The sequence below is a fragment of the Leopardus geoffroyi genome, chromosome B4 (assembly GCF_018350155.1).
Source record: "Leopardus geoffroyi isolate Oge1 chromosome B4, O.geoffroyi_Oge1_pat1.0, whole genome shotgun sequence".
NCBI classification, from domain to species: domain Eukaryota; kingdom Metazoa; phylum Chordata; class Mammalia; order Carnivora; family Felidae; genus Leopardus; species Leopardus geoffroyi.
This window is the reverse complement of record NC_059341.1, coordinates 86,201,374-86,218,903: the sequence shown is the minus strand read 5'-3', so window position 1 is coordinate 86,218,903 and position 17,530 is coordinate 86,201,374. Positions and strand designations below refer to the sequence as shown.

The 17,530-nt window shown below is 40.7% G+C and overlaps 1 protein-coding gene across 4 annotated transcripts in view; it reads right to left on the bottom strand.

Annotated features, from left to right (window-relative positions):
• Positions 1-11,435, bottom strand: part of SLC16A7 (solute carrier family 16 member 7) — a 194,058-nt gene extending 182,623 nt beyond the window's left edge. Inside the window, exon 1 of one of the 4 annotated variants that reach the window (XM_045465430.1) lies at positions 11,197-11,435. The gene's annotated coding sequence lies outside the window, so the exon portion shown is untranslated. The remainder of the gene's footprint in view (positions 1-11,196) is intronic. The other 3 variants (XM_045465428.1, XM_045465429.1, XM_045465432.1) reach the window with 3 other exon arrangements.
• Between the last annotated feature and the right edge of the window lie 6,095 nt (positions 11,436-17,530).

Here is a 17,530-nt window from a genome sequence, read left to right as displayed (position 1 = left end):
AATGGCATTAGTGCTCTTGTAAAGGAGACCCCAAAGAGTTCCTGAATCCCTCCCACCATGTAAGGATACAAGAAGTCTACAACATGGAGGAAGAAGGCCCTCACCTGACCACACTGGCACCTAGATCTGAGACCAGCAGCTTCCAAAACTGTGAGAAATAAATTTCTGTTGTTTATAAGCTACACAGTCTGCGGCATTTGTTACAACAGCTTGAACACACTAAGACAATGTGGAAGAGGGGCAAAATAAAATTTTGTCAACATTTTTCTTGTCCTTTTAATTTTGTCTTTTATTTTTTGAGAACGACCTAAACGTGTGAATTTGGTATTTAAAAATACATTTTTTTAATTAGCATAATTTAAAAGGACAGAACCCTAAATATTTTTCTTTTATCTTCCCCATATTTTCCTTTTCTAGAAAATGTGTGTTCCATGAGGGAAGATTCCACTCTGCCTGGGAAGACTACATGGAACAGGATAAATGTGGATTTTGAAAATAGAGCTTTGTTATCTAACACGCCTGAGACATGAGATGCTTCGTTTGGATCCTAAATTAGTGAGAATGGGACCCATGTTACAGTGTTGTTGAGGCTTTCAGATAATGACTTTCAGGATTCCGTGAGGTAATCCTGCACCTTCTCTTTGGCACATAACCTGCACCAACTATGCTATTTGTCTTCTCTTTCCCCTTTTCCAATACCAAAAATCCGAGTGAGCAAATCTTTTTGAAAATCATTAGGACACAAGAGAATACTTTAAAAGTCACATTTTTAAATTTAAATTTTATTACAGACCACAACTCAATATCTGAACGTATAGCTGAGGAGGCATTAAGTATTACTGCTACAAGACAAAAGCTAGTAAAGTAAGAGGACTAATAAAATGTGAAATAACTTAAATAGCTAATAGACTAAAAACGTTTGAGGGAACATTCATTCTTAAGTGAAAGTTATAGACCCAATATGCATAATAATTTTTATCATAAGCAGTGAAGTATCCCAATGAACAATAATTAAGTTTCTAAGCATTCAAAATAAGATTTTAATTTTAATTGGTGATAAGTCTATAGAAGTGTCTCTTCCCCCTTTTATTGAACATTTGAAAACAAATGTAGATAATGGGCCCAGCCAGGTACCTTACTGAGATAGAGTAACAAGTCTGTTATTGATAAAAAAAAAAAAAAAAAAAAAAAAAAAAAAAAAAACAATAAAAATTTGCATGTCTCCTCAATGAAGCAGCTTTTTTTTTTTTTTAATTAACAGCATTTATTACTTGGCAATTAATGATAAAAAAGGAAATAATTTTAGGTGAGCTTTAGAACTGTTATCTGTGAATCCTGTAGCAGGCCATTAATGTAGGTAATTAATGTTCTTCTCCATGGCTCAAGTGGCCAGATTACTCTCCACAGAGATGCTAATGTGGCCCATGAGGGATGGATTTACATTTTCATACACTCCCTGCAGCTTCTTCTGAATCATTCACCTTTTCCTATCTACTTATTATTTTGTCATATCCATTAGTGATATGCAAATATTTCTGCAGTATCTCTTGCTTTCTAAGTTCAGGGGGGAAAAAAACTTGTATTAAGTTGCACTGATTCTTTGTTTTTCCTTTAAAAAAAGTCATTGCTTTAGGAAAATGCATTGAAGCACTTGATTGCTTCAGTGAAGACACCATGCCATAAGTAAGTGGGACTTTTATGAAGGTTAGGAAGGGATACTACAGGAAAATGGAGGGGGAAAAAAGAAGACATTATAAACAACTAAGCATTAACAGGTAAAGAAAAGAGAGAAGGGATTATAGACAGAAAGTGACAGAGACAAAAAGAAACAGAGAGGACATAGAAAGTTCTGGGTCAATAAAACACCAGTATTTTCAATAAAAATCTGCAGATAAATTTGTAGTGAAAGACTCAAGTTTTATAAAAACACAGAACAATGCTTTTAACAAAAAACAATTCAGTCATACAACAGAACAAATCGGCAAATTTGCTTTTTTTTAAAATGTATTGAAGTCCATTCCTATCTATGTCCCAGCTCCAAAAGTTTCCTTTTAAAAAAGTCAATTTTTGGTCATATTGAACAATGGTGATCTATTTACTAGTATTACAGCCTTAAACCAAGAATCTGTTCTAGCTCATCTTTAGTATTCTCTTCCCTAGAATGGGTATAACAACATCCACCTTAGTCCTCAGTGGGCTATTGTAAGTTTTTAATGAGATAAGGTATGAAATGCTCTTGACACAGTGCTGGCACTTAGTTGTGTTCTCAATATCTAGTTTTTGTTGTTTATTTTTTACTAAACTAGTGATTAGCAAAACTAATTAACACATGTCCAGCACACATGTACTTTTTGAAGGTTTGGATAACTTGTGAGAAAAAAATTTCTCTGTCCTACAGGAAATAATCAATTTTATCAAGTGAATGAGTATTCTGACTCAGTGATTTTCCACATGGGCTATACTTTAGTATCACAGATTACTGAGTAAAACCAAAATCTTATCCTGAAGTAATTCACCAATTGGTTCAAATGTCCCTTTATGATAGAAGACAGGATTCAGTAGGCAGAGACGATACATTTAGGGCCTGAGGTCCCTGGGTGCAGAAAAACCCCTATTTTGGAACAATGCTGGGAGCTTCTGACTACAGCAAGCCCCCTCAGGCATAAGGTTCCTGTAAGAATGTAACAGACCCCACCTACTCCCCCTCAGGTTTCCCCTCTGGAATTGGACAAAAGACCTAAGTATGGCCACAGCCCACCTCTCATACAATGGAAACGAACCAATCAGGAATGGACAACCCAGCACCTAGAGCTCTCAAGCCAATAAGGAAGGGTAGAACCTGAGAAGGAAGGGGGTGGGGGGAAGGGGGAGGGCTGACCAGAACCTTGCCTATGGTCCTTGGGCATTCACTTTCAAATGTCCCCTCTCTGTAAAGACAGCTTTCCTACTACTCTTCCTTTCTAATCTTATATTCCAATAAACTTTTGCCTACTGCTCATTTTGTGTCCACCTCTTCATTCTTTGAAGTGGCGAGACAGCAAATCCTGGGTATTGTGGTAAAAAATCCTGCAACACCTTCAAGTTTAGGAACCACTGTTCTACATACAAAAGGTACACTCACAGACAAATAGTTATAATATTACATGAACTATATACAGTATTGTGATCCTTATTAAGCAGATTTTTATATTTATCCATGTGTTTGGTTTTGCTTTTGAGTTCTGTGGCACTTACATTGACCAGCTCCTCATTTCACTGAAAGACTATCCTCTCAGCTCCAAAACATGTCCACTTCTTTCATTTAAGCCTTTTTTGATTCCTCCATCACACAGTAAAGTCCCCCTCTTCAGAAATCCTAGAGCAGGGATCAACAAATATTTTTTTCTCTGAAGTGCCAGATAGTAAATATTTTAGGTTTCACAGGCTTAGTCACAACTACTCAACTCTATCCAGCAGCAGGAAATTAATCAGCCACTGAAAATGTAGAAACAAATGAGTGTAGCTGTATTCCAGGAAAACTTCACTTACCAAAAACAGCAGTAGGTTAGATATGGTCCCAGGGTTATAGTTTGTCAACTTCTGCTGCAGACTATCACTGCTCTCTACCGTTTGACAATTCTACTCTGGATTATACCCATAACCAGTACGCACATCAAGAATGTCTCTGAAATTATAGTCTCCTCAGGGTGTCAGGAATGATGTCTTACACATATATTCAGCTATCTCTGGAGAGTACTTCATATAGCAATGCTAATTATTTACTGATTTGAAATGATTTAAGATATGGGAGCAAGATTTAGTTGCCATTAGCATCTCACCTGCATTGAAACATTTACTAACGCATTGATTCTTGCAGTTCCCTAATGGGCAGCCTCATCTTGCTGAGTCTTTATTCTCTTCATCTATAAATGAATACAATCTATCTTACATTGTAATAATGAGAATTAGAAATACCGTATATAAAAAATCAGACACATAGGCGGCACTTAAACAGTATTACTAAAATAAAAAACAGAGACCAGCCTTGAGAATTCCTGGGTGGACGAAATCAGTTTGACTCATATAAACAAAGCTTAATTTAGCTTACTTAGCAAGACTAACTTGACCTGGGTCATTGCTTGCTTATACCTCTGCAATATCACAGGCACAACTTATGCTGGTTCCCAAAGTTGATCTGAGGTAACCACTGACACTATCTAGACTTTCTAAACCTGAATGGCTCCAAAAGCATAGCAGCCTTAACCAGGTTACAAAAACAACAGGTAGAAAGACTGAGTATGTGAGGGGTGCCTGGGTGGCTCAGTTGGTTGAGCATCCAACTTCAGCTCAGGTCATGATCTCATGGTCCATGAGTTCAAGCCCCACATCAGACTCTCTGCTGTCAGCGTGGAGCCTGCTTTGGATCCTCTGTCTCCCTCTCTCTGCCTCTCTCTCTCTCTCTCTCTCTCTCTCTGAAAAATAAATAAACATTTGAAAAAAAAGAAAGACTGAATATGTGAAATTGATAGAGAAAATATAAGACATAAGTTGTCACCACCTATGTACAGGGTGTCAATCAACCCAAAAGGGTTTTATTTTGTGTAGACTCAGAAAGCTGAGTAAGGACTCCAGGTAGAAGCAAAAACAACTCTGTTATAATTGGAAATGCCTTAAAAAGAATAGACTCCCTCAGTATGTATACTTAAAATAAACAAAAGATGGTGGTTTATGAAAGATGCTGAAGAAACAGTACATAAAAATGGAAACAGATGTCCTCTAAATTTCTTGCACCAAAGTGCTAAAAGATATGTAAATATGGATAATTATACCTGGCATCCAGAAAGCTGCACTATATAGAGAAACTAAAGACTTCTACAAATGCAACTATAATAAAATGTTTAAAACAAGACATATTACAAATGCAATGTTACTAAAATTGTGTAAAAGTTTCTTCTACTTATCTACAGGCTTCAGAAGAAATCTGAACATAAACTTAGTTATGAAGGTGAGGTTAAAGCTAGAAACGAAATAGCAGGAAGTTAGAGCATTTTAAAATGAAAGGATAACATGGCCAAAGGAAGTGGCAGGAAATAAAATGAGGCAGAGGGGACAGTCCAGTTGGACTCAAGTATGATAGTGGTGGAAGATAAGCTCAGAAAAATTTTTGGAATTACAGGGGCTGAAATGCTAGTCCTTGGACCCAGAAAATGGAAGTCACCATCGTGTTAGGAATGTATCAGTAAGAGAGGTGTATTTCAATAAGACTATCTGGTGGAACGTACAGAATTAAGTGGTAGAGTGAGAAGCCAGAGGTGAGAGGAGCCGCTAAGAGACTGGCATGATTCTAGGTAGCATGTAAAAAGTGCCCAAACTCTGTGGCAACATCAGAAATGAGAATTTTCTGAGAAATGAAGTATTTTGGTTATACAATTGTCAGATGTTAGCAACTGACTCGGAGATGCATTTCTAGGAGGAGAGAGGTCTCAAATCTTCTAGACTAGAATGCTAATACCAAGCAAGCAATGGGAACAAAGGAAAGAAGGAAGACAGAGAGCTCAGAGGGTGTTGTTGAAGATGTTAGCAGTGCAAGTGAAGGGGAGCTGTCCAGCAGGCACTTGGAAAGGTAGGCTTGAAGCTTTTGTGAGGGTCAAAGCTGAAGATAATGTCGTGGGAGTTATTCCTACCGAGAAGGCAGAAGCCAAGAGAGGATGAGCTTTGTCAAATGACAGAATATACACAAAAGGAAAACTCGGCACAGAAATTGAGGAACACATGCTTTAATGAGCAGGAGGTGAAAAGAGAGCCCGAGAAGGAGATGCAAACAAGCAGTCAGAGAAGTAAGAAAACAAGGAGCACCTGGAAGCCAAAACAGGAGTTTCAGAAGCAGCAGATGCCAACACTGCCCAAGGCTGATGACAGCTTAAAGCAAACGAAAGTCTGGAGCCTAGGATAACATGACTATTAAATAATTATGCTTAATACGTCTTACAAGAAAGAACTTAGTCCTTCAAATCCAAGTATTTTCACGTGAGCTAGCCTTTGAAGCAAAGACAAAAGATGCTTTTGGAAATACTCTAATCTCAAGGATCATTTCTTCAAACATTCTCAATCTGATCGTATTGGCCAACAGTTTTCAACCACATCTAGTACGATTCTTCTAAGAGGCGTATTTAAATATCAGAGGAATTCTTGGTGATTACCATGACTGAGGGTAAGCTAACAGGGCCATAGACACTAAATGTTCTGCAATGAAAGAGGAATTCCCACACAAAGAAGAGGTCTCCCGCCAAAATGCCAACAGTACCTCCTGTTGAGAAGCACTGTCACGTGACACTGTTTATCACTGAATACACCTTTTGCATAGTTGAAAAGAAGTGATAGAATTTTGGATTCTGAAATTTTAGAGACTCAGATTTAAAATAAGGGAAACTCATTAACATAGTTCCTTCCTTAGAAACTCTTCAAGTAAATTCATGCCTCTTAGTTTTGCTGTTGATTCATATCTAATCTACTTCCTAAAGAAAGTGGTCTTCAAGTAAATTATCTAGCAGGACAGCTTCTTCTTATAAATTATAATTCACCTACATATAAGCTCTAATCAGTGTCTGTTTAGGGCTATAGGCGATTACCACGCATACATTTTATTGTATTACTAGGTGGGGAAACTGCCGGTGTTTGACATAAAACACTTTCTAAAAATACCAACATTTTATCCAGATCTTTGTTTTCTAAACAAATATTTCTCTTGCGTGCACCATTCATACTAAATATTTCTAACTGAAAAATTGCTGTTTTAATGCCAAATATTACCAAAAATTCATTACCTGTTTAGATCATCGAACCATTCAATATACCCACTTTTGTATGGCTATCCTAATTGCACACAACTTTTAACAAAAAATATCTTTATACCAGTGTCTCATAGCTGTCACTCAAATGCCCTATAAGATTTTCATGAACTCATCTGGGATTTCAATGAATATTAATAAGAACATCTGCAAGAGGTTTTGATATTAGGACAGAAAAAATGTTTTCAAAAATATTGGCATCACTTGTTAATACTGATATTTATGAATATGTTGAACACGTCTCTGGTGCACCCAAGCACCAATTACTCCAGTGCTGGGTGGACTAGTTATATTATAGTCAAGTTCAATTTGTTTAACTTGTGCTTAATTTTTTCTCAGTGTTCTTGATGATTACAGTGTATGCATAAGTGCACATACCCCCTTCTTGTTTACTAACTGCCATGTATGTGGGGTAAATGTTATTTTTTTTTCTCTAGACAATTGTCCACATTAGGCTATTCTCTCATATCATGACTGTAAAGTCCTGAATCTCCCAAGTAGGCAGACCAGGCCCCTGGCTTCACCATTTAGGGGAACACCTGAGAAAATGAAGCTTTTTCTTTAACTTTTTTTTTAAGTTCTGATTCTCACTGAGACTTGGGGTACAGTTGTTTCCCAACACATTTCCTAATCGCTTTGATCCAGTTTTGAGAAAGCCTGTGACAAACCTGGATGACCTCTCAGACAATGACAGCCCATGTAACGGTTTATGATGCAATCCAACACTGTTAGGCCATCTAATGGGAAAACAGGCATTTCCAAGCATTTCTAAATTTTCTGTTAAGAAGAATGAGCCAGTGATCCTTCTAACAACCTAACAGCCTTAATGCCACGCATTTAAATCTTAACACTAGCAGGGTGCCTGGGTGGCTCAGTCGGTTAAGCATCTGACTTCAGCTCAAGTCATGATCCCCCAGTTTGTGGGTTCAAGCCCCGTGTGTCGGGCTCTGTGCTGACAGTTCAGAGCCTGGAGCCTGCTTCAGATCCTGTGTCTCCCTCTCTCCTTCCCCCTTCCCCACTCACTCTGTCTCTCTCTCTCAGAAATAAACAAACATTAAAAAAAAAATCTTAACACTAGCTACCATTATGCATGTGCTCAGCACAGTGCTAAGTATTTCACAGGTATTATCTCATTTAATTTTTACAACCAATATATGGAATTGAATATTATCCTCTTTTTATACATGAAGAAACAGATTTTGAGAAATTTTCACACATGAAGAAACCGAGATTTAGAGGTTTAGCAACTTGCCCTAGCTAGTAAATGGCAGAGCCAAGATCAAAACCCAGACAGACCAGACTACAGACGCCCGCTCTTAGCCTCATCCCTCTTTTGCCAGAGATCTAGGCCTCTGGCTGTGCAAATTGAGCAAGTTAACTCTTTGTACCTAAACTCCTCTTCTGCAAACATGGATATTAATAGACCTACAGAAAGTAGTGTTCTAACACAGTGCCTAGAACATTGTAAGCATTACAGAGATGTTGTTACAGTTACTATACTCTTGGGTTCTTCAGAACAGGTGAATGGTAGTCTATCAAAGCATATAATAAACTGCAATTTAGTCTCTTCTTTAAAAAAATGGAAATCAATTCATTGGCAAAGATAATTTCCAGGGAAAGAGTGTCTTCCCTTCACAGCAAGAAGAAAATCACCATTTCCCGTTTTTACAGGGTCACTCTCAACAGGCAAAAGAATAGGGCTGAATACACCAGTTTCTGAGGCGAGGTGCCTTTCTCCAATTGCCTTTTAGCAGTTCTTATAAACATTTCTTTCAAGTTATTTAGGATATATGTCTCTTCCACTGAGAAAGAAATTGATTGAAAGCTAATAGGATATTGTGATAAGCACCTGTGTTATATGGAAATGCTGAATCACTATATTGTACACCTGAAACTAATATTACACTGTATATTAACTAATTGGAATTTAAATAAAAACTTAAAAATTAAAAACACTTATATTAAAAAAAGAAAGAAACAAAGAAAGCTAAAAGTATTGGAGGAAGATTAGCCTGGATAACCACACATGAATCTTTTGAGAGCAGAATTTCACCCTCACCCATCTTGGTAACCACAGTGCAGTGTCTAGAATGATTTCAGGGGTTCAAAATTAGCTAGTCTATATTTTAGGTGTTTTCCACACATTTATTCCTCACAATAGCACATCAGGGTAGGCACCACCAACCATATTTTAAGGATAAGAAAAAACTGAGGAGATTGTTAAATAATTACTCAACCTTACGAAAGTGCAAAACTGACCTTGAAGTACATCTAACTCTGAAGTTAATTACCTTTTCCCATGTGAATGTCTCGAAAAAAATGTTCAGTGAATAAATATAAGAAGTAAAAGTAAATGCAGGGAATTTCCTTTCATTCCAGATTCATGACCAAGGAATATGACTCTGGATAAGGAAAATTTCTGTAGGTCACATTGCCCTTCTTCTCTTTGGGAGGGTTCTAGGCAGAGTATACAAGCCGGATATTATATAGGAGTAAATGCATAACCAGAAATAAACTGAGCATTTATAGGATGATTCAAGAACATGTACTTTGGGAAACAGGTGTTAAAATTTCAGCCCACTTACCATTATTAAAACACACCCTGGAGGGCAGGGGGAAGCAGTATGTAATTGCAATCTGCTGATGTGAATTTTGAAAAACAAAAAACAAAAAAAAAAAAAACGGTTTCTGACTTTATGAGTTGTTACACAACACACTGAGTTGCTTATTAAAGTAATAATCTTTCCCTTTCACTGAATCATTCAGTTTCCCACTCGCTCAGATTGCTTTAAATGCAATGTGTTCAGAAGCAGAAAGCGAAGCTAAGATTGCTTCACCAGGGCTAAATAAGGGTAACCTTTTTCAACCTTCGTCTACTCTCTGCAGCCACCACCCAGCTTTGATTTCTCAGCCACACTCCCCCAAACTGCACATTTAGTATTTGTGGTTCCAATGACAGCACCTTCAAGCTAATGTGTCTTTTGAAAGTTTGCTCTTGAGCTCTCGGTTTGTGTTTAACCATAATGTACAGGGTGCCAGGAAAGGGCATCTAGCACCCACCGTTTACTCCTGACCAGTCTTTTTCACATCACCCTCACGACTGCTATTTCATTTCTCCACTATGAATCTTCTTGGACCAGGAAAGGCAGGAGAACATGAAATACCAGCTTTCCTACTAACACCAGCCAGCCCTCACTCAACCCATCCCACTGAGTACTACTTCTCCAGGAAGGGATGATAGAGTCACTTGTAGAGAAACCGCTCATTTCCTGTGTGTGTGTGTGTGTGTGTGTGTGTGTGTGTGTGCGCGCGCGCGCGCGCGCGCGCATAATTTTAATACCCCTGGAGTAGACCACAAACTCCCCTTGCCAGCCCTACCGGGAAAGTGGCCCTGGTCACGACCGCCTTTGCCAAGGCAGTCTGCAATCCCTCTCGCGGAAGTAAAGGAGAAAAGGGGCCGCAGAGGGCAGCTGCCGAGCAACGTAACATCTGCTCAGAGGAGGCACTTCGCACGCGAGCCGCGTCTCCAGCCTCCCGCACTACCTGCACAGACCTGGCGCCCCCAGAGCGGCGCAGGAAACCAGCGTGATACCGGGCGGCGCAGGCCCTCCTCGGCCCGGGGCCAGTCATGCTCCCTTCTGCCCGAGCGCAGGCCTCTCCCGCACACATCTTTCCATACGCCTCCGCCCCACTATGCAACCTGGGGACCAAAAAAGAAAACGACACCTCCCTCCCTGGTATTCCGTCCCCTCCCAGCCTCTCGGACTCCCGATCGTCTGCTACAAGAAAAGACGCCCCCTACCCACACTTTTCACCACCACTTGTCCCCAGGTGTTGCGGCAATGAGGCCACCCCAGGGTGCTCGCGGGCCTGGGGCGAGATGCTGGTGACAAGCAGGCAGGGGACACGCCTTGTGGGAACCGGCCTTGGGAGACTCGTGGGCCGAGCAGAGGGGGAGAAGCACAGCGTCGGCAGAGTCTCCGCGCAACGGCTCGGGACACAGGAACCTCCTGGCCATAAGCGGGGGGGCGCGCGGGCGCGCGGGCGCTCCCTGCCCGGGACCCCCCGGGCCCACCTCCCTGACGCGCGCGCGCGCGCGCACGACCCCGCGCCGGCTGCGCCCCTGCAGCTGCCGCGCTGCTGTCTGCGCGTCTGACTGACGCGAGCTCTCCTCCCGCGGCCGCTTCGGGGGTTTTTGTCTATATAAGGGCTAGCTAGCCAGCTCTGCGTCGGCGCGTTTGTCAGGGGCTGGCCATTATTTTTACACACGCGTGCGGCTCCGCTGGCAGCTGGCGTGGCAGAGGCACGCTCGCCTGCCTCTGGGCCAGCGCCGCCGCCGCCTCCTCCCTTCCTCCCGGGGTGTACTTACTTTACCCGGTCTCTGGCACGGGGTGGGCGCCGCAGCTCTCCGATCCCCAGCCCGCCCTCACCCCTCCCCCCCGCCGCAGCCGGTTCGCCTCGCCGTCACCGGGTGAATGGAATTATTTATTTATTTACTGCCCTAGACTTGTCCTCGCCCGCCGCAGCCGGGGGCGGGGGAGGCGGGGGGCGGAGGGGAGGCGCGGCCGCCGGGCGCCCTCGTGGGTGCCCTGGAGCGCGCGCCCGGCGTGGGTGGGGGGAGGGGAGAGGTGGAGAAGGAGGGCGGGGGCTAGCGCGCGGGGCTTTCGGCGAGCGGGCCGCCCGCGGGCGGGGGCGAACCCCGCCCAGTGACTCCGGGCCGACTGAGCATGCTCCAAGCGACTGTCGCCGCTGTAGACACTTTCTCTGGGGCTCGGAGCGCGCCACTTCGGATTTTAGTTTGGGCCCGGAAGGGAAAAAGTCAGAAATCAGGTGGGGAGAACTGTTGTTCCGGATCGGTCGTGACACGCTTTACCCGAAGTACTTTGGCTGCGAACCTAGCAGCCAGGTGTGCCCGTTGCCCCGTTTCGATAACCCCCGGGGAGTTGTGAAATCGGTGTGAGAGGAAAGCGTGTGCGCCGGAGAGGAGCCGGCACGGTGCGGGGAGGTTGGAAGCTTCTCGTTGCGAGTATGGCGCGAAAGGGTAGGGCCGATTTGCCATCGAGGTCTTTTTTGCCGCGAAGGGAGGAATGGCGGTGTCGGGACGTGAGGCTCACCAACCGGCACACTCTAAAGGAAAAATAAAATGTACACCGTGGGACGAGGAGTGCCGAAAGTAGTACGAGGAGAACTTGGAAATAGGAAAGCCCCTTACAAACAGTCCCTTCCATTTTTTTGTTTCTCAAAAGCTTTAAGAGTTCAAAGTAGGGCTTCGTATTTGTCAACGAGTAGCGCTAGGGATAGTGGTACTCCCGCAGCCTTTGGTGTGGTGTCTCCTTTTATGTATTTTTTTTCCCTCCACTGTCTAGAACATGTTTCTTGGGGAAGCTAAAAAGAGGAAATGAACATGTAAGTCACACCAAAGATCGGGTTCCTTAAGTTCCTTTACTGTTGAAGTGCTGCTTGGAAGAAAAGGAACAGAAGACTAAATGATGGCTTGAATGTGAGAATTCATATTGCAGTTTTTCTGCCCATGTAACAGACCCCTCCCCCACGGACACATGTGTCTGCTCCTGAAAAGTGAAACATAGAAAGTGATGTGAATCCTAAATATTAATATAACTCCCTAGAAGCTTTTCTTGTTTATTCTAGAACTGAAATAATTTGTAAGAAGCCAGTATAACTTAGTTGAAGTAACTGGAGCGTTGAAACCCACGGGACAAGGAATCCAAATGGTAATAATAGTAACAGCAATAATAATAATAATAATAATAACAACAACAACACTGATTTATTAAGTCCTTATCATTGTCAGGCACTGTCCTAAGCAGTTTTATGGGTTTTCTCAATTAATTAAATACACCTATTGGATGAATACTATGATTTTTCAGTTTACAAATTTGGAAATAGACAGGTGTAGGGGAGGAAAACTCTTCCCTTCTTCCTTTTTATGTTGTTGGGCTGGCCTAATAAGTACATTGACACAAGACAGATTAACAGGAGAAAAACAAATTTAATTTCATATGTCTAGGAGCCCATAAAATAGGAGACTCCAAAAAGTGACCAAAGTAGACAAGGTTTATTTATACTTCCTTTCTGGCCCTGAATTTCCTGTCTCTGGTAATAAGGATGTCTCTCTTCCTCCTGGTACTGGGAGGGTAACTTCACCAGAAAGATTTACTTCCTGTTTCCAGGGGGACAGAGCAGAGTCAGAGTGTCCTTGAACTGACTGTTTCTCAAGCAAATAATCAATATGCCAAACTGGCTTATTTGGGGGTGGCATATTTTGCCCCCCTTCAAAGTTAAGTCATTTAGCTAAATTCACATTGCCTTGTTTCTGCCACAGCTAGTTTGTAGTCTTGTGCAAAACTTGAATCTTGGTATCTGCAGCTACAAAATAGAAATAATATCAACTTCGTATTGCTGTCATAAGATTTAGGTGAGATGATATATGTGACATAGCTGGTAGATAATATGAGATGAATTAATGGTGCCTTATTATTAGTAACTTTAAAAAGTTGGGATGACAGTTTTACCGAGGAAGGGGTGTCAGAAACTACAAGACGAAGGCAGAAAATTCTAGAAAGAACTTTAGTTTTTCTTTAAAAGTGGGGCAACTGGGTGGCTCAGTCAGTTGAACATTCAACTTCAGCTCAGGTCATGAACTCACTGCTCTTGTGTTCAAGGCCTGCATCGAGCTCTGCGCTGGCAACTCAGAGCCTGAAGCCTGCTTTGGATTCTGTCTCCCTCTCTCTCTGCCCCTCCCCTGTGCTCGCTGGCTCTCTTTCTCTCTCTCAAAAATAAACATTGAAAATAAAATAAAAACAAAAATGTGTAAAATGACATTTATAAGGTACATTTTATAGTGATGGGATGTTTAACAGTGACTGTAAGCACTTCATTTTTATTACAAAAAATAATGGCACGTTTTGAAAAGAAGCAACACTAAGACATACCTCTCTAGGTCATGTTCTTGAGTGTTTGCTATTGACATTTTTCCTGCTCATTCATCACTCATTTCCTTTCAAAGAAGAGGAAGAAGAAGAAGAAAGACCATATAGTTCCTGAATTTTGACCCTATTCCCCATTTTCCTTATTTTTTATTTTTTGTCTCATTTTGTTGTTTGTTTTTATCGCGCTGTGTTCTTGGTCTATTTAACTCATTTTCAAACTCCTAAACGTCACTACCCATAGCATTAATCATAACTGTAACAAGAATTATTTTTTTAAGTCTTGTTTTTCCAACATTAAAAACTCAATCCAATTTACATACTGCCCAGTGTTAGTATTTGGGGATTCATCCTTAAGTTGCATTGTTGCTCTGGCCAGGCATGCTATGTAAATATCTGGTTGGATTAGAAAGGAATCTGACCAGATGGCTCAGTCAGTTAAGCATCTGACTCTTGGATTTCGGCTCAGATTCATGGGAATCTCTCAAGAATCTCTCAGTTCGTGAGATGGAGCCCTGCATTGGGCTCTGTGCTGACAGTGCAGAGCCTGCTTGTGATTCCCTCCCTCTCTTTCCCTCTCTCTCTCTAAATAAATAAATAAACTTAAAAAAAAGTAATCTCAAAGGAGAATTAGGTAGGAATAAATCCAGTCAATTTATCCTGTGACTTATAGTCTTAATATTATTCAGAAGTTGAGAAAAGAATACAATGTAGGGAAAAGGCAAACCATATGACCAGAACTTGAAATGTTTTTGGTAAAAATTTTTGCCTTAATTTGTATTCATAAGGGGAAATAACAGTGCAAGAAACAAATAGCAATATACTCAATATTCTAGCAACCCATTTTCCACAAATAAGTAAACTAGTGAATACATAAATAACATATAAACTAATAAAGCTAAACATATTTCACTGTCTACCCCCAGCCTCATATTCCAGGTTGTCTACCCTCAGCTGTAAACTCTCAGGTTCTTCATTCCTCAGACATGCCATATCTTCGCACATTTTGCTAACTTGTTGTATTCCCCATGTTCTCTTTTCCATCTCAAACTGCTCTGAGTCTTTTTTTCCCCCTTTGGGTCCAGCAAATATGTCATCATCTCTCTAGCATTTCAGGGATTCCTTCAATAAGAATTAATTCCATCTTCCTCTTTGTTCTTTTTCATAGAACGCGGTATATACCTCTATTTGGGGCATTTTCTTTCTGCTTCACAGTACGGCTGTATTATAATTTCTCTTCTGTCTCCCCAATTTGTTAGGGACGGTTTATTCATCTCTGCAGTCTTCCAGCGTCCGGCACAAATTCTTGCAGCTAGAAGGTAATCAATAATGTTTGACAATTGGAGGAAAGAAATGATAGTGTGACTTTAGGCAACGGATATATTCTAGAGGCTGTTGGTGTTCACAATATCCATGATCTGCATGGCACTACTTTTCCCAGTTTCTCTTACAGTTATATTGGGGCCATGTGACTAGTTCTAACTAATAGAGTATGGACAAAATGGCATATATCATTTCTGGGCAAAGGGAGTTAAGAGCCAGTGTGCCTCCCCCATTCTTGTCTTTCCCTGCTCTAACAGTCTCATGTTTTAGATATAGTAGCTGTAAACTAGAGTCACTAAAAGATAAAGACTTGCACTGGTCTTTGGGTGAGAAAGTTACCATTATTGTGTTAAGCCACTAATATTTCAGGCTTTATTTGTTACAAGAACATAGCCTAGCCTATTATGACCAATACACAATGTTAACTTAGTAAGACTATAAATCATAATGAAATAAAGACCCAATGAAACATTGAGCTTAAGAGAATGCCATAACGTGTTCTTAAGTCAAGACTATAGATATTTCACAACTCACAATAGATTTTTAACAGCTTTTTCATGGCAAGACTCTGTGAATCCAGAGTAGGTGTGTGTGTGTGTGTGTGTGTGCGTGTGTGTGTGTGTAAACTACACACAATAGATGGGTTTTAACTAAAGACAAAGGCCAAATGTCCAAATAATCCCCTTAGCCTGAGTGAAAAGAAACGTGTACCTGCCAGCCAGTAACTAAGATTGCAGCTGGCTAGCAGCTGTGACTATGATTGCTCTGACCTGGTTTCACAGAATGTACAAAATGTGAAAGGCATCTTTCCACTGCTTATAGATTCTTATCTTGAGTACATCCATATAGGCTACTTTGGAAATACCTTCTATGGAAGCTTCCCATAGAATTGTGGAGAATGCAGACCTAGTCTCATTGTGCAAAGAATAAAAAAAGGGAAAACAGTTGTGTTGGACATTGCTGTATGGCATGACTTTCCATAACTATACAATTGCCCAGAGAGGTCTTTTGTCAAAATAGATGACTTTTGGAGTTCTAAAAATCTCTTGATGGATTCTGCATTGAAACTCCTATCCATTGGCATTTTTCTAATTCTACATTTTATTTAATGCTATCCATGAAGTAAGCTTAATAGATTCTAATTATAAGTGTCTTATACATGCCTTCATCTGAATATTTCAATTATTCTGAAAGCATATAAAATTGGAAACTTGGATTAAAAGTTTCCACCATAAACTGCAAACCATTCTGGCAGGGATCTTGTAAATAGTGGCTTATAATTATTTAATACTTACTGAACTTACTTAAATGAATCAGTGATGACTGAAGATGGTACCTAGGAACCTAAGTTTCAGTGCCTTCTCCTGTGCATGTAGTCTTACTTAGGTGGGTCACTTAAACTTAACTTTCTAAAACTCTGTGGTACTTTCAAGCACTTCAAGGGTGCAAAGATCCACAAAGATCATGCATAATTTTAACAAATGAAGGAAATATTTATGTAGAGTTTTTTTTTTTATAATTAACTAAAAATAGATATTTACTGGGGCGCCTGAGTGGCTCAGTTGGTTAAGCATCCGACTTCGGCTCGGGTCATGATCTCGCAGTTTGTGAGTTCGAGCCCCGCGTCCGGCTCGGTGCTGACAGCTCAGGGCCTGGAGCCCGCTTAATATTCTGTGTCTCCCTCTCTCTCTGCCCCTTCCACACTCATGCACTGTCTCTCAAAAATGAATAAACGTTAAAAAAAATTAAAAATAGATATTTACTTATATGGATGCACTTCATAAAATGCAACCATAAAGTTACCTGTTTAACTTGTAACATTGAGTAACTTGCCAGATGCCTGGAATGTCCTTGAAGGTTGAGTCACTATTTGTATTTACATAATGCCTCACAGGTCACTAGAGAATTTCATGCTAAAATACTCTCAGCTACCTGCTTTTCAGTAAACTGAAATTTCAACTGCCTTTACTTTGTTTCTTTGGCTAAAGTTCAGGCCACACTTACATTTTTTCACTCAGGAACTCTTCTTCTGCTTCCTCTCTGCCAGGAATTGACCCAAGCTACATATTTGTTTTGTGCTCTTTTGCTATGTAATAGCAATTGATTTGTTAATGTTGGCTAATTTTTCTGGGATCTTGTTGGTAAGGATGTTGTACTATCACTTGTTACAGGTTTTTTTCCCAAGAAATTATCTCTGTGAGATCTGTTATATGAAATATGGTATCAGTTTCAAATCAACAGAATGTGATTATGCCTTTTTAGCCCTAGGATTTGGGCTGGAGCCTAGCAGTGTAGGTGGTTACCTGAGATTTATCGATTTTGTTGTTGTTGTTGTTGTTGTTGTTGTTTTTCATTGAGAAACTTTCACTTTGCAATACAAGGCCAGTGTCATGGAATCCAGTAATGACTTTGAAATATTTATCTTCAATGAAC